Source organism: Passer domesticus, chromosome 2 (genome assembly GCF_036417665.1).
Source record: "Passer domesticus isolate bPasDom1 chromosome 2, bPasDom1.hap1, whole genome shotgun sequence".
Taxonomy (NCBI): Eukaryota; Metazoa; Chordata; class Aves; order Passeriformes; family Passeridae; genus Passer; species Passer domesticus.
Window position 1 is genome coordinate 108689155 of NC_087475.1, and position 25667 is coordinate 108714821.

At 37.5% G+C, this 25667-nt stretch overlaps 1 long non-coding RNA gene across 1 annotated transcript in view; it reads left to right on the forward strand.

Moving 5' to 3' along the window:
* Window positions 1-25667, forward strand: part of LOC135294813 (uncharacterized) — a 146652-nt gene that overhangs the window by 96993 nt on the left and 23992 nt on the right. The window contains exons 3-4 of the long non-coding RNA XR_010356827.1: window positions 19728-19834; window positions 20488-20562. This is a non-coding gene — a long non-coding RNA (uncharacterized LOC135294813). The remainder of the gene's footprint in view (window positions 1-19727; window positions 19835-20487; window positions 20563-25667) is intronic.

Below are 25667 nucleotides of genomic sequence, written 5' to 3' on the forward strand. Positions count from 1 at the left end.
AATGAGTCTCCTTCCTAAACAAGATGGTCTCTAGAAATGCTTGCCTTTTGTTTTCAGCAAAATCTTTAAGCAGATGTAGAATTCACCTGTAATAATGCAGTGTGTATTTAAGATACTACAAATATCAGTGAACAACCTTTAATAGGACATAACACTTGTCAGGATGTGTTGGTAAAGGTTTCCCAGAAGAGAATATATTTCAGCTAGAAAAGGGCAAACCTGCCAACTTATTTTGAGATTAGAAGCACAATCAGTGGGAATGTTCCACCAAATGCACAAAGAGATATTGAAGATAATACTTTATCTTCAGATGAAGTATTGCCCTTTCTCCAAAGTAATATCTAATTATTAATGCTTGCCCAAGAATAGCTGTGCTGCTTCATGAGTCTCACCTTTTTAATACCTGCACTTTTAGACTTGGTCTTTAGGAATGGTAACATCTCACATAACCTTTAGAGTTTAATTTTTGGTATAAATTATGTAAAGAAAAATCATTTATTAACCACTAACAATGGAGCTAGCAGGTAATCCTTGACAGTGACTAATAATCTTCAAAGAGAACTCTATGATGAAAAAACAATTGCTGAGACACCACTGGCAGCAAATCAGAAAGTTATTAGCACACATCATATTGTCACAGCAAAAACAGCATGACCAAGTTCTTTGTTCAGAGACTAAGGGATTTAAGAATTCAGGGGAGATGCATTCAAAAAGTTTGGTTTTCTCACTGCAGGTAATGGGTATGGATGAAATGGTTACATGCATCAAGGGGAAGAAAGGGCACAATTTTCCATTGTAAACAAGCTTTAGCAGAGTTTTATCTTCATTTGATACTGATACTTTCTACTGGTGATTTTGGCTGTGCAATGGGACTTGGATGAGCAAAGCACTGACATTTGCAGCAGTTATACAGAATAAGAGAAGAAAACAGTAAATTCTATGTTTCTGCAGACCTCCATGCCTCAAAAAGTGTGAGCAGGTGGTGTTTTCAAACATGTGAACAGTTATCTCTCCCTCTGTAAGATCAATGATCAGAAAGACTTGGATTCTGGGAGTTTGTGTTCATAATTATTTTTTTTTTAGGAAATCTGTTATTCCGGCTCTTCAGTAGGTGTAGGAGACCTATAAAAAGCTTTTTCTTATTGGAATTGTCATGAGGTGTTCAGGTACTTTTTAAGCATTAAATAGGTGCTGTGTTTATAAAAAATGAAGAAGTTGGCTAATATTGATAATTAATAAATGGATGAACTCAATGACATATTTTCATTTGTTGTCTCCATCTCATCTTTGCTAGCCTTGTAAAATTTTGTCTTTCTATTCAGTGTTACAAGAACATGCACATTGTTAGTTACTTAACAAAAATGCTCTCATTCTCAGTTAAGCTAAAGATGTGCAAGGCTCCAGATGTTAGCTTAAGGCTCAGATTTACTGCAATTTCAAGCAGAAGCTCTCTGCTTTATACAGCAGAAGAAAAATAAGACTTTTTTCTTTTCCTCTTAAAGGTCATGTTGTTTTTCAGAATATGTCCTCAGTATTTCTCCTTTAGTCACATTGGGATATTAACCTGTGAGGGCAGAAGCACAGCAGGCTTCCTTCAATGGTCTAATTGCTCTTCATCCCTATTCAGCATGATGTGCTGTTTCCTACAGAACTGAGGAGCAAAATTGACAAGATTACTATGACCAGTCATCTTGTTCCAGCACAGCCAAATAATGGATATTTATGTTACAGTTTGTAAGGATTAGTTGCTTCATCCTCCTAGAAACAGGATTGAACACAACCTGATTTTTCTGGAGATCCTGATGTCTAAAAGGTGGCCAAGAGTAGACAAATTAATAAAACAATTCATTAGACAAGTGGGCAGGGAGATGGACTGGAAAGAAGCTGAACTGCTGGCCTCAGTACATTGTGATAGTGACTTGAAGTGTGGCTGGAGGCCAGTCGCTGGTAGGATACCCAGAGATCAACACTTGGGCCAGTACTCTTCTTCCTGACCTAGACAACAGGACAGTGTGCAGCCTGAGAAAATCTGACGAAAATCCGAAAGTCTGATAGGTGGATCTGATGGTGGATACACCAGATGTCTGTGCTGCTGTTTGAAGGGATCTTGACAGGCTGGAGAAATGGACCAAGGAGAAGCTCATGAAGTTCAACAGAGACATGTGCAGGATCCAGAGGAGAATAACTCCACACACCAGTACAGACCAGGGTCTGAGAAGCAGCTTTGAAAAAAAGGTGTTGGGGAGCCCAGTGGACCAAAACCATAGAACATGAGGCAGTAATAAACCCTTGTGGCAAAGCAGGGTGCATTAGGAAGAGCACTGCCAGCAGCTCAAGAGAGGTGACCCTTGGCTCTAGTCGTGCCCACTACATCAGGAGTTCCGTGTCCAGATCCTTCTTCTCCAGTAGAAGAGGAGATATGGATATACTGAGCAAAAGGCACAGTGATTAGGTGAGTACATACGGGACATATAGAGAGAAGCTGAGAGCTGGGATGGTTTACCATTAAATGGAGGCTCAGCGCAAGGAAAACATTTCGCTACAGACAGAGTCAGAACACTGGAATAAAGAGAAACTCTACTGCCCGGAAAGGTTGTGGAGCCTTCAGCCTGTGAGATATTCAAAACCCAGCTGTTCATGATTCTGGACGACTTGCTGTACCTTGAGCTGAGGGGTTTGGACCAGGCAATCACAGAGATTTCTTTCTGAGACAAGCTGTGATTCTGTAAACTTGGTACAATCCATGAATCCCTGGTACAGCGCCAAATGAGCTGAGGGGTTTGGACCAGGCAATCACAGAGATTTCTTTCTGAGACAAGCTGTTATTCTGTAAACTTGGTACAATCCATGAATCCCTGGTACAGTGCCAAATGGAAACCGCTACAGTTTTTTCACGGAACACGAGGCCAGTGGTTATTTAGCCTGAAGGTAGATACATTCTGCTTTTGCCTAGACTGATCCAAACAAATGGGAAGAGAACTGCAGTTTTATTGTGCCAGACCTGTTTTTTCTAGCTTTTTCCACAACATTGACTCACTTGAATGGAAATAGAAATTAAGTTTCAAGTGCTGAAAATATCCAATTAATAGAGATTGCTGAGCAACTCTTTTGCAAAGCTCCTAATCTGCAAACACTTTCCTAATCGATAGCTACTTCTGTTCAATATAACCCCAAGGTGACTGTATTCTGTCAGCTGAGAGTGAGACATAGAGCTCTTGTAAACCTGGAAAGATTCATGTCTTTGGTTAAAAAAAAAAAAAAAAAAATTTTAACAATGCATCCTACGGAGTAGCATGAAATTCAGCATTCCTCATTCCTTTTACTTATTGGGATAATCATCTCTTAGTTGCACAAGGTTTCCAAAGCACTTTTTCTACTGTTCATGCTATGATTCAAGGGTCATTCCCTGATGGGAAATCTGTTGGTGGGTAAATGCTTCAATTTACCTTCCCCAAATCCTTTGTGTCCTCTCCTTCAGTCATTAACTAACTCCAAGCCAAGAAGTGACATATCTTGAGAATTTCCAGTGGTGCCGTGAGTAGATTGGGATATATTGGCAAAATTCAGCAATGTGCACTACAATTGTATTTTTGCTGTAGTAAGTTTTAATCTGCATTTCATGATGAGGAAAGCCTCTATGAACTCGCTTGCAGTGTACAGTGGTCTGATTAATGAATATTCATGCAGAGACAATGGTGTCTGCTCTGACGGACAGAAGAACAGTAATTAGTTTCAGGGTTTATGAGTGTTTATGCTGCAGTCTACCCCAGACAGTGCATACTGGAAATATTAGTACCCTGCTTCCCTTGTCAAAGCTCAAAATGAGTGGAAACAATTTTTTTTCAATGCAAATTGTTAATTGCTAATTTTACACTCTTTTTCTGCCAAGTCTCTCTCTCTAGGTGGCAGAAGACTATTGTATGTGGTGAATTTCTTAGTGTTGTGTGGGAAAAAGCGTCACTGGTTTGGATGATTCTCCTGACTAGTATGGAATTGCTTTTATTTTATTTCAGGGTGCATCAGAAGTAGCTGGTTTTCCTCTGTGACCCTATCAGAGAGACACCTGTGCTCACTACCTGTCACTCAGGCGGTGGGAGCAGTAAAGCTGGTTCAACACATTGCTCCAGAAGGAGCCACAGTCACATCAGGTACCCTGAAATCTCTATCCCCATAAGATAAAGATAATCAAACAAGAGGAACACCAAAGAAATAACCAAATTCACAGATCCTTGAGGAGGAAAAGAACAGATGGATAAATTTCATGCTTCCAAATATCTTCCCTATTACATCTTTCATTTATTGAAGGGAGGTATCTGTTCAAAAGGTATTGTAGAGAAACGATTAAATATTCAGGTGACAAGATTATGCTGCAACCTGCAAGACAGAGATATCTGTTACAGGAATGCAGTGGAATTCCAGATTGAAAGCATGAATTCTTGCATTCAAAACTGAAATGCTGTATATGAAACTTGTTTACTTGCAATGGGTTTTTTCCCCAAAGGTATCAGTATTTTAAAGGCACTTACTAAGAAAAACAGATGGATTTACAGATGGAACAGGGCTGTTAAGGATTTGATAACATATTTCTGTTGTTTGAGAGAAAGTAGGAAAAATTGCCCTGATATGTAAAATTGCTGATTAATATCTAAGTACTTACATATGACAATCATTGGGTAAATCCCATTATTTTACTGCAGGGATTACAGAGAAAATGTAACACACAGAAAAGTTTCTGTTAATCTAGCCACATAACAGTGGAGATATGAAATCTTTAAAAGGCTGAAGATAGACTGCATAAGACTGTCCTTAGTCAGCTTATTTTAAAATACAGAGGGATCACATTTAAAACCAATTTTAGCCCATTGATCAGGTGGACCTCTCAGGAGGTTGAGAGATTAATAGATTTTTTTTTTTTAATCATTAGAGTAGCAGTCCTTTGTATCTGGCACTTACCCAATGGTCTGCTGTGTGCCTGATTTCATCAGTTCTCACAGGGCAGCAAAGCTGTATTACAAGATGCTGTTTCTAATGGGCTAGAAAAAAACAAACCCTCAACAAAATCATGTTTTGCAAGTTTACATGCAACACAGCCTTTCTGAACCTGCTTACTTCTCCCAAGTCTGGAATTGAAATATTTTTTCTGAAACTTGGGGATATACATGCAAGAATACATAGCTTAGAAGCAGACTGTACTGTGTATGTTTGTGTGCCTGGGTCTCTTATTGTAAGAAAAACCCTTTTTCCTTTTCATGGCTCCTGAGATTTATGCAGTTGGCAAGCGTTTCAAGTTGTAATTGTGAGTCGCTGGATGTTAACCCAAACACTCTCTTTCTTTGCAGGCATGGAATAAACAATAGGGGGGAAAAAACAAAGGGGGAAAACAGCTTGCTTGGTTATATAAACAAATCAAATGACTACTGCTGCCCATCAAGTTTTTCACTGCAATAGGGACTCACTTCTCCTGGTGAGTTGCTGGTGCCAAGACTATTACACGTTGTACTTATCATCAAATCAGCTTTCTATACTAATTAAATCTCTTGGAGCTCTCTCTTGGCATCTCTTGTGCAGACTGGCTGTAGCTTTTGACACAGGCATAAATATGCGGCTGTGTCTGTGTAAATTCTCAGTACCATTTATTTTGATTCCCTGGAACGTGAAAGAATAGAGCTTAATATTTTCAGCTTCTCTCTGCTACTTTAATTAAAATCAATATCTGTCACTGTGAAAATGGATGGTCTTTCTGGACAAGAGCTATTGGCCTGTTCAGAGAGAATGGAGTGAAGGGAAAGGCATTGTAAGACTGTGAATTGTCTTACCTATTAGATATGACGTTGAGATATTTCAAAAACTAGTTTTTTGCATCTGCTATTGAAAGAAGAGGATATATGGGAGTGAATAGTATTTAAAAATATACAAGTTATCAGGAACTGTTTGCTTTTTAATGCAGTCTCAGAACTGAACATGGAGATTTTAAACATTGACCCTGACTTTTGCTGATGCTGTATTTTCAATCTGAATGGGTTTTCAGAATAAATGAGAATCACACAGAGAACTCTATCACCTCTTAGGCTCTGTTTTGATAAACAGTCTTCATTCAGAATACTGACCACTGTATCTCCACAATTCAGTTAAAGATTAAATTTTAAAAATTATGTTTGAAGTAGAGGTCTCATTTGGGAATAAATGGAATTTATATTTTAAGGTATCATTTATATTTCTTTTTCTACACTAGGTAAATGCAGAGAGTCTTCCTGCTTGTGGAATTGTTTTAATGTGCAGAAGACTTCCCCACTACAATGTACATAAGAAATTAATATATAAAATACATCCTGTAAACAAAGCAATATACTCTATTTGGCTGTGTCTTTCAGAAAGATAAAAAGCAGTTTGGCAGTGTCAGAAAAAAATTTGTTTCTTCTATTATACTATTCCTTTTTAGATAGGCCAATCTTTTTTCTATTTAATTTTTCCCACAAATCTCAACTTATCAGAGTAACTTTTATGGCCACTTTCTTTAAGGCAGCTGAACTTCCACGAGTGAAGATTACTTGCTTTAGGATCTGTGGCTGTAATGCAGGAATGGTCTAAAACTGTAAAGTAATATGAGTGGATCTTGGAAGGTCACAAGTTTGCACTCGTGGATAAACAGAACAGTGAAGTTCCCAGTAAGGCTGTCACAAAGCAACACAGCTTTTAGTTTAGAAAAGGATGCAGGAGACAGAGAGCATAATTTGGATGCCAATTAAGAAAAGTATACTTATCTTTGTCTGAAGTTCATTTAAACTTTATATTAGCCACAAAAAGGAAGTTATTGATTAAAAATTGATTTATCAAGCAGTTCTTAAGCAGGACACTTGAATTCTCTTTCTGGCTTTTCTGTCATCCTCTGTCTTCTCTGTATTCCACACAATTGTTTGGGGTTTTTTTTTTCATACCTGCTAAGCCAGTTGGACCATTTAATGAGTAAAAGCTCAGATTCAATGTTTTCATACCACCATGTCTATCTTAATATTTTGCCTGATAGGCAGGGCAGCTTCTGAGGATAGTGCTATTAACAGAACAATAAATACAAGGAGCATGGAAGTGTTGGAATTAGAGCTGTCTGGAAATCCTGGTAGCATAATCTCAGTTTTCCTTATTTGTTTCTTAAAACCCTGTTTGACAGCTTTGCACGTATGCAAAGCTGCAGGCAAGTTGCTGTACCCAAATGGCTGGAAATGCTGTTTTTTTCTGCTCAGACTGGCCTCTGTAATGAAACTGAAATGAAATAGCATGAGTGAGTTCCTTTTTGTTACTAAAACAGCAATGCTTGAAGTAACATTACTGATTTTCACTGGGCATGTGTTGGTGGATGAGACAGAAAATTCAGTCTTATTTCAGAAACAATGAGAACGTGTAAAGAAACTTAAATTGAATATGATAATAGATCTGCTCCCAGATCTATGCCCCCATTTGTAAAAAGACAATGGTTTTTGCAATCAAGTGTTATATCAGGTAGCATTTAGTTTGTTAGGACATAGGCTAGTGAAATCTAGACTAACAGTGAGTAGATTGGTGTTAGCATGCAGCAATTGCAGCATGTGGCAGCTACCAAGAGCTGAATTAAGTGTTCCATTCTACATATGTTTCTATAGTTTTAAACATTTTAGCTTCTGCTTGACTATGTCTTGTGTCAGAATATCAATATTTCTTGGACTGGTTAGATATAGTGTGTCAGAATTAACTGTTACCTCAGGAAGGAGGTAAGAGAAGTGTTGCTTTTTAATGATCATCTCCTAAAACATTGGAGATAAGTGAGCAGAAGATGGAGTCTGAGAATCATTCTGGTTTTTTTCTTAAAAATATGCATTTTAAAAATTATCCATCATTTTGAAAAAAAAAAAATCTTTTTTAACTGAGCACAACATGGTGTAGCTAAATCATGTATTACTGGATCATTACATGTGGACAAACATTTTGCCATTATGTTTTGGATCTTGTTCTTTGTGTTCATGCTGCACTCCTGTGCCTGAGGTTCTGGTTGCAAGCTTGGAACCTGTTTGACTTCTGTGTTTTGTGTGACTGCGATTGGGATCACGTTGCAGATTTCAGCTGTGATTTCAGTTTAGAGCCACAGGGCATGCTTGAGCCCCAGCTCTCTGGTCACTCATGCAGCAGAATTCATTGTCTTTCTCCAGTCTGAAGTTGTCCAACTATCTCATCTTGTTCTATAAAAACTGAGTGCTTGAACTTTTATAGTTGCCTTTAGCACAAGCATCTGGGACCTCTCTGCATGTTTTTTCTGCAATGTACATGTGAGGCCAAATGATGGGAAACTGGGATTAGGAGTATTATTCACGTTTTTGCTGTTAGGAAATGGAGAAACTGCAGAGTGTCTTGGCACTTCCCTGACTCTATTCAGACTTGTCCAGCACAGAATTCTGTGTTATGTTGTACCTACAGTACTATTCAAGTGCTGCTTTAAGAAGCTGCCCTAAAACTGGTAGGGATCGGGGAGGGAGCAATCACTGGGTAGGATTAGCATTGCAGGCCACATTAAAGTATTTTTCTGACTAGTATGGTGATTTGCATTTTATCCGTGCAATATGTTAGTTATTTATAAACATTCTGTATTATTGCTAGCAGAATATGAAGAACAATGGAGATTATTTCATGCATCAGAGTGTTTGTGCACAGTTTGGGGAGTATGGGAAGTCTGGAGCAGACTCTGATGTATAACTAGGGCTTACTTTATGAATAAACTCCTCAACAAATCAAACAAATATCTGAAGATTAAAGAATGAAATATCTTTTTGGTTACAGAGAAAGAGGAAATTTTCACTGAGACTGACTGCTTGCTGGCCTGGCCAAATAGCTGTAGAACATAATTTTAAAAATTGTTACAAGTGAAGTGTTTTGTTTTCCATATACCCTTTTTCTGCCTGGATGCCATTTTGTCTACTGTTAAAGAGATGGGGCAAAAACTGAGTTATTACAGCCATGCAAATGGGATGGCCCATGATGTTTAGCTGGTCTAAAAGGGAGTAAATGAAAATTACTTGACAGATTGAGCAATAGGTGTCTTATTTCTTAGTCTCTCTAATTTCATTACTTATAGTGCAATGAACAATGGCATTCATTGGTTTTTGTTAGAAATGTAAAAAAAAAAGCCTGAAGAATTCAGAAAAACCCATGTTTTGTGCCTTTATATGTTCTGGATGCTGGTATTTTTCAAGGGTTTTCTGGTAAGGCTTCTTTTCACTTTGTTATTTTGCACAGTTTTTCCTGACTGAATCTTTGTGTCGTATAGACCTTCACTGACTGCATTGTGACCTTCTCTATTTGGAGCTGCTGTAAGGAAAGGCACATGGTCTATGTTGGTAAGGATTGGACCAAATGTCCACCCAACCTGGAAGTGAGATCCTAAATAGTTTTAGGGCTGTTTTGCGAGCTCATACTAATTATTATTTGTCAGCTCCCCATGAACCGGATTAGAATTGTGGTTGCATATAAATTTGCAAGGTCTCTTTTTGTTGACCTTACTAAAAGCAGCATGTTGCACCTTTCACAAGAAAGAGTAAACAGAATCCAAAGCTCTTATGAAGTTCAACAAGTCCAAGTGCAAGGTACTGCACCCGTGTCAGGGCAAGCCCAGACATAAAACCAGACTGAGAGATGAAGTAATTTGAGAGCAGCCTTCAGAGGAGGACTTGGATGTTCTCATGGATGAAAAGCTGGACCTGAGCCAGCAATGTGCGCTTGAAGCCCAGAAGAACAAACACTCCTGGGCTTCATCCAAAGCACTGTGGGCAGCAGGGTAAAGGAGAGAATTCTGCCCCTCCGCTCACCTTCTCCAGGTGAGACCACCTGGAGAATTGCATCCAGCTATGGTGTCCCCAGCACAGGAAGGACATAGACCTGCTGGAGAAAGTCCAGAGGAGGGCCACAAAGATGATGAGAAGGCTGGAGCATCTCTCCTCTGAAGACAGCCTGCGAAAGTTGTAAGTGTTCAGTTGTGGAGAAGAGAAGGCTCTGGGGAGATCTTAGAGCAGCCTTTGGGTACGTTAAGAGCTTTTACACAAAAGAGTGGGAGCAATTTTTTTAATGGGCAGACAATAATAGGATAAAAGAGAATGGTTTTAAACTTAAAGACAAGATTTAAGTTAGATTTTAGAAAGAAGGTCTAAACTGTGAGGGAGGTGAGAAAGTGAAACCAGTTTCCCAGAGAAGTTGTGAATGTCTCATTCCTGGGAATATTTCAGACCAGACTGGATGAGGCTCTGAGCAATCTGGTCTAGACAGGGAATTGGGAACTAGATGAATTTAAGGTGCCTTCAAACCCAAGCCTTTCTATGAAATTATTCTATGACTTCCTAAATTCCCAATTCTAGCTGAAAAATTTTTAGCCTCAAACTAATAGTTTTTATGGGTCTAATCAAAAATAAGTATAATGTTTTCACATTATGTTCTTGAGTGCATCTAGTAATGGAAGTTCCACAATACCTCTTTGGATACAGCAATTTCTGAAGCATTGTGATTCTACCTTCTAAATGAATAGTTTTAATGTGTCATAGCTGTTTTTCCCAGTCATCAGCTGCTTTGTAAATCATTGCAGTTGATAGCATACTGGGTTCTCGGAAAGCAATTACACAAGACTTTTTTGTATTTTCCCCCTCATCTCTCATTCTATCTGAACCTGTCTCTTTTTCATGTTAATTTTAATGTAAACCTTTTTTGTTTTTAAGGCTACATGGTGTCTGCTGCTCGATGCATTAGCGGTGCCCTGCAATCTGGGGCAGACAAGTTCCATATCAGTAATTTAATAAGTCATACATTAAAAAAAACCAGCATAGATTTATTTTATTTTAAAATTGAATAGGGTCATCTGTGTTAGCAATGTATCTGCCAACTACTGTCATTGTCCTGCCTAGGCAAGCTCATTTATCTTCGTTAGTAAACAACTTAAAAGGCAAAGAAGTTGGATGGCTTAAGGGAATGTTATTAGGACACAAAATCTCTGATGTCTTGCCTAAATCCAGGCTGAATAACTTATTAGACATCTACCTATCTATGCAGTTAGGGGATGCAGCTAAATATACAACATTATTAGCAGGTGACAGTAGAACAGGCAGTTGTCACAGCTGGGAGGTCAGCACAGTTAAATCAATCACAGTCAGGGTGTCTGCAGAGAAAACAATAAAAGTGCAAGCTTGTAAATTCTGACAATCACCAACATTTAAGGTGCATGCATTCAGTTGCACTCTTAAAATTTAAGGGCCACTGACTGGAAATCAGGCATAGCTGATGAATCTAATTTTTTTTGTTCCTTTTTAAACTTAAATTCTTTGGCATGTGGAAAGCTTTTTGTTCTCTGGTGGGAAACTATGATTTGCGATATATAAAAGAATTCAAATAAGCAGTTTAAAACAATAAGAATTAGTGAAGAAGTTGTTTAGTTTTCCAGTCACTTAATTTCCCATACCATCAATTCAGTAGTCCTATGACAACTAATAATTTGAAAATGTAGTTCAAGCATGGGTACACAAACATGCTGGATAGTGGGGAAGGGCGTTTTCTGCTGAAGAACCACAGCAAAACCACTATAAATTAAAAACATATAATCTGCCTTCATAAAAGCCAGCATGAACTTGCAAAGCTTTTCTGGGACCATTAAAATGTCTGCATTTCCCAGAAGAACTCATTACCCTAAGTGCATCCCCATGGACTCCAAGAACTCCAGCAACATTTGAGAAGTATCTCAAGGGCAACTGCTTCCTCTGTGTCTGAAAAGAGCATTGTTTTGCTCTTTATTTGAAGACAGTATATACTTGAAAGGATGTGTTTAGAGGAGAAAAAGAAGTTATAGAATATACCAGGTGTAATGTCAACACCTGAAAAGCCACTTGTCATGTCAACTGTAGAATTTGGACAATTCTATTATGAAGTAGTTTGGAACATTTGAGTGATAAAAATTGATAATAGAAAACTAGTGGGGTCATGCAGGCTTCTCAGTATTCAGACTGCAATAAATCTTTCTAGTGCTAATTGTCCTTTTTTCACTGAAGTAGAATGTTTCTAACATTCTTTTCACTTTTGCTCCAGAAGACTGTTTCACAATACACTATACCTTACTGTTTTACCTAATTTCTGAAACTTTTTACTTTGTTAAGAGATTTTTTTTTGTTTGTTTGTTTTTTCTTCTGTGAAATTGGCAATGATGGGAATATGTATTTCTTAGATGAAATTAAGTACCTGAAGTTGCTGAATCAGGCCTCAAGTCTATTCTGTAAAATGTCCTTCTTCTTTGCATATAAAGAAATTGAACAATTTATAATGCTTCTGCTTTCTTCTTACTCTTTGCATCATGGAACAAAATGTATGGTAAAAAGTTCATGAAATAGAGGTCCCCAAAGAAGTCTGGGAAGGCAGCGAGAGGTTTTCCTAAAAAGCTGTCAAAGCAAGGAGTACAAAGTGTAGCAAGGGCAGATGATAGTTGTCTGTTGTCTTGCTAAAGCTGCAGATATTTCATAAGCACCAATTGTTTTTCTCAGTGCTCCAGGCACCAGAGTGCAGCCCCTTTGCTTAGGAAGTTGGTGTCAGGGGTATATGAATGTATGAAGGCTACTTGCAGAAAACACTAGGAAACTGTTGAGGATGCGCTTATCGGGCATTTGGAAAATCAGAAGTAGCTGAATAGTTGTTTTGACTCTGTGAAGTTGACAACACAGTGCTGCTTAGACCCTTTCTTAAACTTCCCAAGACTCCTCCTCTCACCTCAGAAAAGGATAGGAAACAGTGCTGGCCTAAGGTTGTTCTCTTCACATTAAAGCATTGAGGTTTTTTGAAAGATAAGTGTGGTGATGATTGTAAGAACTGTGCTGTTACTTGTCCTACCAAAGGAGCAGAGTAATGCAACCAGATCTCTGCATGAAGAGACTGGGAACAAATTAATGTCAAATTTCTGAGGTTTATATTACACAAGAATTAAGCAACTAGGTAAAAATAATTTGACATGAATTTCCCTTATTAAAGAACAAAAAGATGAGTGCACTTGCACAAACAGGAAGAAAATAAAATTAAAAATATGGTTTGAAACTTCTTTCCTTGAGTTTCACCTTGTTTAACATTACATTTTACTTAGTTACTTAAGACTATTTCTATTGAAGCATTGAAGATTAAAGGCCAAAGATCAAATGTGCTGTAGTAATTTTTAAACAAATTTTTAAAAATATAAAAATATTTATGAAAGGTTGAAATTATTCAAAGGCTATAAGTATTGCTTCAGTACATATTTCTGAGATTACTATTATCAATATTCGTTTTGACTTTATATTGGATGAAGAACTATATTAACAATATCATCATTATTCTGAGAGGACAAAGTAAAGACCTCAGTTCTTTTAGCAGTTCTGCTGCTGTTTCAATATTTCTCATTTTGCTGCTCTGACTTCTTATGAAAACCAAAGGAATATGAAAGAACTGAACCAACAGGATGTTTCTTTTTCAGTGGCTGATGGCATAACAGCCAGTAACTACTGTACCAGTGATAACACTGCCAATTTATGAAAGAAGAAGCAAACAACAGAGAAAAGTGAAAGTCTTTCTTAGGTAAAGGGTTTATCTGCCAAATTAATAGGCAACTGTTGATGTTGCTGTAGATTTGAAATAAATGTATCAAATATTGAAGCTATTGGTTGATGAAGTAGGAAGCTGCATGAATGAAAGAAAAAAATACAGGTTCTCTATGTTACCTGTTATCTCAAAACAAACAGTGAGTACAATCAAATTTATGAAGCATTGATTAATACTGTTCTCTAAATTATTTCCTTTATTGTTTTCCTGATAAGCAGTCACAAGGAGATCAAATTGTTTAGCCTGGAGAAAAGGAGACTTAGAGGTGACCTTATCACTCTCTACAACTTCCAGAAAAGTGGTTGCAGTCAGGTGGGGGTTGGTCTCTCTCTCCAGGCAACTGACAGAATGAAAAGAAACTGACAGAATGAAAGTCCTAAGCAGTGCCAAGGGAAATACAGGTTGGATATTAGGAAAAAGTTTTTTACAGAAAGAGTGATAAACTACTGGATGGGTCTGCCCAGGGAGGTGGTGGAGTCACCCTCCCTGGATGTTTTTAAAAAAGGACTGGATGTGGTACTTGGTGCCATGGTTTAGTTGAGGTGTTTGGGCATGAGTCAGACTCAATGATCTTGAAGGTCTCTTCCAACCTTGTCATTCTGTGAATTCTGTGAATGTATCCATAGTCTGACTTTGTTACAAGTTGGAAATATGTAAGAAAAAGGGTCAAAATTTCCTAGCTATATATTATTTTCCTCTAGGATTTTTGTTTTCTTGTTTGTTTGTTTGTTTAGGTTTTTGGATTTTGTTTGGTTTTGTTGGTTCATGAGGTGTTTGGTTCTTTTTGTTTTTTGTGTGGTTTTTTTTGTGTTTTTTGTTTGTTTGTTTGTTTTTTGTTGTTGTTGTTTTTGTTTTTGTTTTTTTTCTGGTGGTGTATGGTGGGCTTTTTAATTGTGAAAAGCAGTTGATGGGAAGAGCTGGCCAGAGTTTATCAATTGTCTGACTACTGTGCTCCATAAGAACTTAAACTGTTCACTGAGAGAAGTGTGTCTTGGCATTTTATTAGCATAGATCCTAAGAAAGCACTTAACAAAAAGAAGAAAAATCTAAGCCTATCATAGATAATTTTGTTATTTGTGAGTACCTCGCTGGAGTGAGCCCTGCAGTCAAAGCAACTCATGGTTCTTAATAATGATATAATTCTGTAATGCTTGTACACTCAGATTGAAACTAGCAAGGTACCATCCACCTTGAAACATTTTGCAGGTGGGACTAATAACCTGAGCTAGAGTTAATTAGTTAATTAGTTGTTAGAGTTAATTTAGTTAAAAGCTTGATGATAACCTCAGAGCCAGTAGTAAAGCTTGTCTCTTTTAGTTCTTGTGAGGGGCTGTTCTGAGCCAGAATCCTGTTTATACACACCCTGTCACAGGGTTTCTGATGAGCAGAAACTAGGTAATTTTTTTACTAGGAAAGTTCAGATTTTTTCAGGATTTCTACACACAAAGTATGTTTTAATGAAAAACTATGCCAAAAGCTATGGCTTCTTAAATGAGAATGTTTTCTTCTGCTTTAGCCTTATGATTTGGTAAACTTCAAGAATACAGCAAAGCAAAAGGCTCCCTAGTATCCTGGGAGAGCAGCTGGGCTTGCTTGTTTGAAAAAACAAAAACCAAAAAACCTGTCGTGCTGCCTTCTCACTAAAGGACTTGCAGAGGGGTCCAGTTGAGAAAAGATAAGGAAGGCAGCATGCTAGAGACAGAGAGGAGAAGACCTGATTTCTGAGAGCTTTCTTTACCCAGCCAGGAGATGCGAAGAAGCAGTAAGTTTGGTCCAAAGAAGGACTTCCAGTTTCTTTGCTTAATTACATTGGACTACCCCTGCTCTCTTAGAATACCTAAAAGAAACCAGCTTGAGACAGCAGTTAACCACAGCAATTGCAGGGCTTGTTTGTCTGACCTAGAAAACAGGGAAACAAAAGCACTCTTTTACTCTCATTCCTGACCAAAACAAAAACAATCCTCCCCAGTCCCAAATGCAAGACCTAGAAGATCTGATCACCCTCAGATTAAAGATGCAAATTTTTTAGACAAAATAGCAGACAATTTTCTTGTGACGAGTTGCCAAACGACACTATATTTTTTCTCAAATATTTGTAGATATGTGTGGGAGCAAAAGGCATCACAAGTATCCATGGGTGACACTGGGGAGTCAAGAAGATCAGTCCAGGGCTGAAGCAGCTTTTGGGAGACTATGACTGTCTTCCTGAAATACTGAGCCCTGAACAGAAGAGCAATGTTTGTCTTTCTTTAGGTGTTTTACCTCAAGGGAAGAAAGGTACAACTGCTCCCAAACCTTGAATTCTTAGGGCTTGTGAGTTTTGCTTTTTCTGCCTTATTGGAAGGTGTCCAGACCTGCAGATGTTTATTAGTTTTTTATAGTTTCATTTCATTTTCTCTGGTAAAGGTGACTTAGAAAACACCCTGCTACAAATGACAACTTTGTGACTAGATAACATTTTGCAAACCATACATGTTAGCTTACCTGACCTTTTTTTTAATATATTTTTTCAATTTTTTTTTTCTCAGAAATGGCAACTTCGGATGCAGAATCCAACTGTGGAGCAAGTCAGCATAGGCCTTAAGAGGCAAAAAGATATTTTCCATATTATGTTTATGGGGAAAATTTTTTAGAAGTTCTCTAAAGGTTGATAATTTCTAGCTTTTCTCCCTCAGCTTCTACTCATTCAATATCCAACCATTAGGAAAACTAGAATTTGAGCTACTGATGTTTCTTGATTCTAGGGACTCACCAAGGTTTATAGTTTTGTTACTCAGTGATAATTTTTTTCATTTTTAATAACCAGCTTCTTTTTTTGAGAGGGGTGCAGGGGGCAAGTAAGGAGGAGGCTCATTACATTTTTTTATAATAATAAACCAAGTTGTGTTGCATAAGTGTTAGCTGGAGTAAAACTAGTTGCTAAATGTACACGTACTTCTATGCAAATCTCCTTGGCACCAGGCCCAACACCACCTTTCACAAACTTGGACCACCATCATGATGGTATTTGTACAAAGCACCTAAAATCAAGAGTAGAATACAAAAGAAACTGCAGTGGTTGAAGATAAAAACTAATTTAATTTCTTAACTATAGCACAGCTTCCTACTCCATTTGCTTTAACACTCAGCTCCTAGGGTGACTCCTGTGAAGGCATTTTCTGTTGTGCCAAGACAAAACTACACATGGAGGACACAACAATTATCTCTTATTAATATATACAGTAAGGAGCTGGGACTATTACTTTTGGGTGGAGATTTTATGTTCACTGTTCTGGTGCTTTCTCTCAATGAATCTGTACTGGCCAAACATCTTCCAGTCAGATGTAGAAGAGTAAAACTCCATGGCATCCTGAGATGGACTGACCCACAATTTTGCTGAGCTGCCTTTGTTTTTTTTCTCGCAGGTTTTTTTATTTTGTCACAATGTTGTCAGAGTCTAACTTGGAAACTCCTAGTAAAGTTTCAGCTTGTCCCTTTTCTTTCAGTGTTCTTTCTTTATTTATACTTTTTCTCTTCCAGGACTTGGTAACTTCAATTAAACTCTTGCTAAACTCTTGCTATCTGACTGAGGTGAGAGTACAGCTATGGTTTCATCCTTAAGTTTTTTCATTAAAACCTGTCCAAGTCACATATTTCCCCTCTTCCACTACATATTTAGGAAAAATCCATTAGAAGTATTACTTATACTCATTATGTACATACAAATTGTGTTTGAAAATAAGCAGAAACTTCTGATTTCTGAAATTTTAATTGGTAGCTGTGAGAGCAACAGGGTTTTGCTTATATTTTTACATTGCAATTGAGAATTCAGACAAAATTTAGCAATAATAGGCTGTATAGAGCTAGGAAATTGCTTCATCTTTTTGTCATCAGACTGAATTAATTTCTTGATTCAAAGCTATCTGGATTCAACAGCCTTGGCTAATTTAGCAAATGAAGCTTGTCAGTGCCCTGTAAAAATGGTCATTCTGCTCCCCAGCTTGATTTTGCTAGGTTGTGGAACCAGGTGGATTTTATTTCAGTGACATGCAAAGCTTAATACCTTTTCATTTAATGTGTATTGAGCTTGTGGAGCTTTTTTTCTTTTTTTGTCCTGAGTTTATTGTTGTAAATAACAAAACATAAGAATATTACATCACAGTAGGGAAAAAAAAAAGAAGTTTGCAGAAAAAAGACAAAAATCTTCCACTTGTGTTCAGTGTTGGTTTTGTGAAGGACTAATCCTTATAAATCAAGGAAGACAAAAGTCTTACAACTTTTGCTCTTGTGATGTCTTCATCTATGGTTCCTGATTGCCTGTATTTTAATATTAAAAGGCATAAAGTTGTTACATAGGCCCTAGAACCCTGAGCTCAATTTAGAAAGGAATGGCTAATTTCAGTGCTGTCTTCTCTGTCCATAAATTTCACATATTATGAGTGTGAATAGCTGGAAGCAATGTTCTCATTCTCTTTAAATTTAAATTCCACTGCTGTTCTTTTCATGGTGACATTCTTGCACTTCTGAAAGGGAAAAAAGGAATAGTCGTTGTCGCAGGAAAATTTTCTAATGCCTCACAAAGGAAACATATCTATTTCTCTTGTTCATAGGATAACTAATTTGGGGGCTTTAAGCCTTCTTTTGCATGGTGCTCTCATCTATTTATAATTTTATGAGTGTCTTTGTTGTTACCTTCCTTAAAATATTATTTTCTTCTGATGATAGTATAAAACCTTTTCAGAACAGAGCACAGTCTATTTTACTGCTGGATATCTATTGGCTGTCTAATGTAATGTTCAAAGCACTAAAAACAGAACCATGGTGTGCAGCACCTTGCTTAATAATGTGGTGGAAGCCTTATTTTCCGTGTATACTTTGCACAAGGAAGCAGTGGAAAAATCATCTGTTAATTTGAGCAACTTTTTGGAACCTTTTTTTTTTTTTTTGTTTTTGAATACTATATAAGACCACGGCAAAAAAAGAAAAAAAATCTCTTACCTTGGAAAGGGGATGGTTTCAGCTTTGTCCATTATGCTCATATTCTTCCTCAGTCTGAAAGTCTTATCAGTGATAGTGCTAAAGGGAGTAGCTTGGCAGCATGAGTTGTTTGGCAGGGTGGTCATAAACAGAGAAACATTCTTTGAGTTTTTGTTAAGGAAAAAATAATGTGATTCATTATAAAATTATCCTAAATTGCTCTTTGCTGTGTTGATCACACTTGTACAAAACAGTAGTCATGAAGAGCTGATCCCACAGTCACACCTGTGCCAGCCCTGAGGTCTCTGGTCACGTAACTCTGTCTCCTCGCCCACTTCAACATTTGCATCACCTTAATCTACAGCACGATCTCCAAATTGGAAGTGTTTCATTATTCCAGGTTGTAAAAACTACCTGGTTTGACTCCTCAGGAAGCCTTTACTAAAAGTATGACAATGGGACCAGATCAAATCCTGTTTGTATTTGTGCTGTACCTTAAAATATCAGGCTTTGTGGTAAAGCTTTCATATTTTTGCTAAGTTATTCTGGACTTCATTATAAGAAATTAATGTTATGTTGCAGGCTTTACATAGTCAGAAATGTCTGTGGTTTGGTCCTTTGTCTTCACTTCACTTGCTATTTCATGCCTTTTTTCTTTCAGACCAGACACATGAATAAATACTTTTCTAATTTAGCAGTTTACTATGCTTGAGTTTCTCAGCTTGTTTTTGTCTTCTTCCTGTAGAAAGATGAATCTATGAATCCCTGGCTCCCTCCTAGGAACTGTTTACAACTAATGTCTTCCCTAGTTGTCTTTTCCTTGACGTGTTTTGGAAAGGGACTTTATTTTTAAGACTAATGTCACTTCCTTCTGTGTTCCTCAGTGGATTATTTTTCTTTCTGTTTCCCTCTTCCCTGAATATGGCTGTTTGAAATATTTCTTTCATATTTCTTTACCCAAGCATTTTTCAAAATATTAAAATATTCCTTTTAAATACTTCCCAAATAACTATTCAAAATGTACAAAATGTAGCATCTCTCCCTTTTGATAATTTTCTGATTGCTTTTTCACCATTTTATTTCCTTCTAGGGAGAACTTGTGTTGTTTGTTTAAGTTTGAAAGCATGTATTTCCTGACCAGCTGCCATTGCTTCACACAGGCCTTGGGAAAACTTGCTAATTATCTGTGCAAATAAAGAAGTCTTGGTCCAGATGGAATCAGATCTCTCATACCTGGCATTTGAACTATCGTATGGACTATCATCAGGTATGGGCTTGCAAAAAAATGTACCAGGGATATAGCTCAGAGTAAAGTTTGTATCTGCTATTTAGGCATTAATCTTTATCCCAGGGGACTGCTTCATACCACGACTGGAGAAATGCATGTCCTATTTCATTTGTGTACTTATCTTTCTATTCTGCTGGGTATATTTTGTAGTTTCAATAGAAGGGAATACTAAATTGTTAGTCTTGTTTTTTCTATCTTTGTAGTTTCATAAAATACAAACACTTAATTTCTCTCTCCTTGTAAATCTGAATGGTAGATCTGTGGCAACTCAGCTAATCGGGTCAAAAATGAACAGCTTTGGTTCATGAATTGGAATGGAAAACTTGTAAAACTGCTTGTAATAGACTCTTCTGGTCTCCATCCCTTTGCCAGCTCTGAAAATCCCTTTTATAATCATGTTACTTTCATCTGATATCTTCAGTTATTTGGGGAAAAAGAAGAAAAAAATTTCCTTGAGGATTCAGTGTCCCCTTCTCAAGTAATGCAAAGCAGAATTATGGGATGCCATAACAAACCTATTTGTCTAAATGTCCTTAATAGCCACCAGTAACACATTTAATGATCTGAAACAGTCATAGTTAGTGATGGTTCTTGTAAGTCTTAGGGGATCAATTGTGCTGTTCACATTTAAGTGTTAGATGAAGCTGCCAGACCAGCTGGGATTCTGAAGAGAGCACAGAACGGACTCCTCCAGAAAACAGAAAATGGTAGGACTAATTCCTATTTTCCTGATAATAAAAGATGCCATGGGGAATTATCCTTATAATTTGAGTGTCAAAATTAGATATCTAAAGTCAGAGGAACATTTCCAATTTTGTTTAATATCCTTGTTTTTTTTCAATTCCTCATCATTGTGTGCTTAATTCATAGTGTGTCAAATTTTTGGATGCATATTGTGGCTTCTTAATTCAAGCATAGCTGGAAGCTTTTAGTGGTTATTTTTGGGCCATCTGGAACATGAACCTTAATCCTCCTAGGCTGTATTTTGAAAGGGCTGATGGACCCATTTGCCAGAGTTTAATTTGACAGAACAGTGGTTTTTATCTGTTCTATCAATTAAAGCATAGTCTATTTGTTATTAGTCAACAATATCATTTATGATAAGTACTGTAACTGTTAAATGCATTATGTTGCCCATATGATGGCTGTCCTGTTGTTGTCTCTCTCTTCAAATATATATTTTTTTAATTAGACTATTGCTTTTGCTTAAAGTGTGGTAATCAAGAATATAACACTGAAATATAACCAGGAACTCAGCCCACAGAGCTCTGATGAGTGTGGAGGCTTAATGTAACAGAACAGAAAGCAAAATGGCATCACTGTCAGAATCACTAAAAACTTATTCTTTTCAAATTTAACTAAAGAGAAAAGGTTCTTACTGCTATTTAAAATCAATAAAAACATTGTTACCAGTACATGTTCACTTATCCTGGAAAATTCATTTCCAGACAGCAAGATCCTACTTTTTATAACTGTATACCTCAAAAAAAATTTTGGAAGAAATATATGTACTCTTTAGAATCTTTCATGGTAGAGGGAATATTGTTTTAAGGTATATTATATTTTGTAGTTTGAAGCTTTTCACAAACATATTGTGGAAGTTTATTTTGGTGCCAGTCCTACAGAAATGCTTTGAAGTGAGCTTCCCAGCATTACATATATGTAAAAAGTAGAGCTGGGAACAGTAACATACTTTTTTTTTTCCTCATTCTTTTGTTTTTACTGAGTTTTAACAATGATTATTGATGACAGTAGCTATGAAGTCTCTGCAGGTGCTGCATTTTTTCCCTTTCTATTGTGTTATCAGTACCTGCTCTGTACTGACTATTCCTATCAGGAGATTCAGCCAAGAGTGACTGAGACTTCACTACTGACGAACAGGCCCACACTTCAGGTCTCACAATTTCTCTCTGTGAAGCTGGTGCTGATGAAGCTTTATCAAAAGGGAGAAGGGTGTAATTAGAGGACTCCTCCCCTCTTTGGATGACTCTGGTTTTTACTACGTTTTATGAGCTATGCACCACACTTCAACTCTGTGTTTGGGAAAATATGTGAATACCCAAAGGAAAATAGAATTTGAGGTACTGAGCCTTGCAAAGGGACATGGGCAACTTGGAGGCTCTCAGGAATATTTCACCCTTTTAATTTAACTCCTATGTTTTCTGAAAGGTGATCAGTGTCAGGGAAATTGCATTGGGCTTTGGTGTGCCAAGCACTGTGATTTGTAGTCACAGTGTCTCACAGAAAATTGTTAGTTGAATGTACTCAAAAGTTCTAAATATTTGAAGAAGTAAGCTGCTGACAAGTTAAAATGAAATAGTAATTGTGATGTTACCTTGATAGCAATTTCAGTACTTTTTTTGCTCAAGAAATTGTTCCAAAGCACTTTGAGAAAAGGAAGGCTACATCAAGTCAACGTTTGTTTCAGGCCATGTGCCTGATTCTCCATCTGGAATCCCATTTTCAGGCAGTTTGTCTGGACTTTCCAAGCATGAGGTACAAAGACTTGCAAGCACAGCTCCTGTAGAAGTGGAAAGCTGATAGCCCTGTCTGAAGTCAGACATGCTGTCAGTGGGCAAAGACCTCCAGAGAGCTCTGCCACTGAACCTGATATTTGGTCTGTGCTCTGCCTTGGTAGTCTTTAAGAGTCACATACTGGATTTTGCATGTGCCAGGCCATTTGCACCATCTGCAGCACAAGACTCTGTTGAGCAGAAGGAGGATGGGCACTTGGATAATTGATGTCAGTCTATTTGGAGCAGGAACCATTACTGAGGCAGAAAACTCAGGAAACTAAGATTTTAGCATATATGTCAGCAAGAACAGTCACAAGTGGTGCCATGTCCTGATCTTTAGCAACTCACATTTAAACACATGTACAAGGTGTAGAGTTTGTAGGTAATTCCTCTAGAATAGTGATGGTGTCTGCCTGGGCATTGCAAGGGGACCTCCCATCCTCAGGTAAGAAACAAATATATGAAATAAAGTATGCGCTGTGTTGTCTCAGCTGCTGTGTGCTGGAATGAGTGGCTCATTTTTGCAGACTGAGTACTTTATATAAGCATTTGTCAAAATTAATCTTGTGGCTGCTACACATCTTAAGGTGTTCCATTTTGGATCCTGATAAAGGCAGCCCCCAGGGCTGACTGGCGTTGTGGTGAACTGATCAACTGCAGTGCTTACCATCATGACACAATAGCAAATATTTCAATCTGGCAGCTGTCATTTCCCTTAACCCTTTTGCCGGCAAATGTAAAATTCACACAAAAACAATTAAAAAATAAAAATAATAAAACAGCTCTATGACAGTTGTATTGTTATGGCTTGACCCTAGACCCTAAACCTCTATCTCATAGTGCAAAGCATTCCCTCACAAATCCAGGTGTGGTCCAGGCAACAAAAGAAAGTCTCAGACAAACAGACATAATTCTCAAAATATTCTAGTATTGACATGGAGGATCTGATTGGACACAGAGCAAATTAGGCAAAAATTGTGGGTTTAGTCACAATAAGAAGCAGCAGGGCTGTACAGTGCTAGTCCACAGCTCATTTCACAGTGAGGCTAACATTGTAAAATTTCAGAATTGCCATGTACCGTGTTCTTCATGGATTAGGTCCAAGCATAAACTGAATTAGACCACAATCCACCCAAGCTATGCCAAATTGAAGTCACTGAACTATGATACTCACTGTGAAGATGTTTTATTTTTGGATTTTGTGTCGCCCATAAGCTGTTTACAAGAACTTGCCAATCTAGGATGACATAAAAAGTTGTCTTCCAGTTACAGTTTGGGCGGAAGGTTGTAGACAAATATTCCTGGTGCTCTGGGTTTTCACAGAGGGTGTTAGTGGGATACTGTCCAAAAAATGTTAGAAATACCTAATTTTTTTTTTTTTTGATGATGCCATTAAAATATTACTAACTCTACACTGCTTGGGGAGTTAATTTATCTCTTTTGAGGTATGAAAAAAAAAATATTGTGGTCACTGAAGAAACCAGATTCATAAAATCTCTCATCTTACTGTGATTTTTTCGTAGTTTCCTTCAGAGATGAGCAAACCAGCAGCCTTTGCATAAAAACTGCTGCTGCCCAGCAGGCCAAAAGGCAGAGGGGGAGCAGATGCGTCTGGAGCCCTGACTGAGGGCACGGATGTGAGTTCTCAGCCCTCAGTCATGCATCCCACAGGCCTGTAAGTGGTGGATCCCAAAACAGAAACAGGCTCCAGCTGTGGCTGTGTTGTTCTAGCAGCAGCAAGAAAACTATGTGACTGTGCAATGCTTTGACTTATCAACTTCTTCAGTTTGCACTCCACCTAAACTGAAGAGAAAAGCACAAATATATATACACACATACAGATGCAGTTGTACATTCTGTATGTATATACAGAATATACAGCTGTACATATATATGCAGTTGTGTCTGTATATATATATTCAGTTGTACAGTCTGTATGTATATACACATCTATTCATGTATACATATGTACAAACACATTACACACATAAATCTGCATCATCAGAAAGTGTGGATATCTTATATCATGATGAGAATACACTACTTAAAATTTCCATCCACGCTGTCGTGGAGGAAAGAAATAGAATTAAACACAGAAAATTGTGAAGAGTTTGTGTTCAAATGAATGATCCTGGTATCACGGCAATTTTCTGCATCCTACTTCTAGTCTAAGAACCTCTGTAAAATATCTTTCCATAGAATACTCAAAGATTGCACTAGTGTGTTTAAAATATCACTTAATGACACCTGATTCTTTCTGTATGAAACCCATGAGCATTTACAGATAGTTCTATCATCTATGTTTTAGAAAGAAAAAGCTGAAATTCATCTGCCTTCTCATGAGCTGCTAAATTATCTATAATTTTGAGCATTTAGTTTGTGGATGAGTTTGGATAATTAAAGCATATTCCATTAGCTGAAATGCATAAGCATTGCTACCAGCACAGTTGTGTTCCAGGAGAAACGATTTTTGTCCTGGAACAGAGAGCTTTTTGTGGGGAGCTCTGCCTTAAACAGAGGAGTTTTCTAGCAACAGGACTAGAAGAATGTGAATATTTGAATATCTTTATAAATTGTTATTTATTGATTGCAACATTTCTTTTCAAATACCTCATCACTTTTCTGTGTTTTAGTTAGACTTGCTTTCTGCCTTTAATTTTTTTTTGTTCAAGAGTCCCTATTTGAGGAGATAAGGACTTGAGAAAATGAGAGGAGAAACTCTGGCTTTGTGTTATAAACTGTTAATATAAATATTTAACCTCTTTTTCATGATTCTAATCATTATTGGAAAGCTGTCTTGTACCACTTTTAGTATGAAAACTTCAATAGTTCCTTTAGCAAGTGTTTCTCAAAAGCTGGAAATCCTGTCCCTGTTATCTCCTAATGTGGATCAATCTATGGCCCCAACAAGAACTGGTAATGTGCTATGTCATTGCTTCCACCCTGAATTAGAAAGCTACATGGCAGGAGGTGACAGATATTTGCCCTGGAACATTTCTCAATTCAGAAGGTAAGAACGATTATCCTTGGAGCTGATTAACACCTTGTGGAAGTGTTAACTAAGTAGGGCTCACCAATCTGAGAAAGTGCAAAATGTATGAACTATATTGGCTCTTGGAGAAAGTGCAAAATGTATGAACTATATTGGCTCTTTTTCCCCAAGCTGCTCCTACATTTTTCCTGCTTTGTTTATACGTGGGATTTTAACAGCAGAGATAGAAGGACTTTTTTGCCCTTCAGTGTTCTATTCTCTCTTGTGCTGCTGCTTCAGTCCTTTAAAAGTCTCTAGACTACAA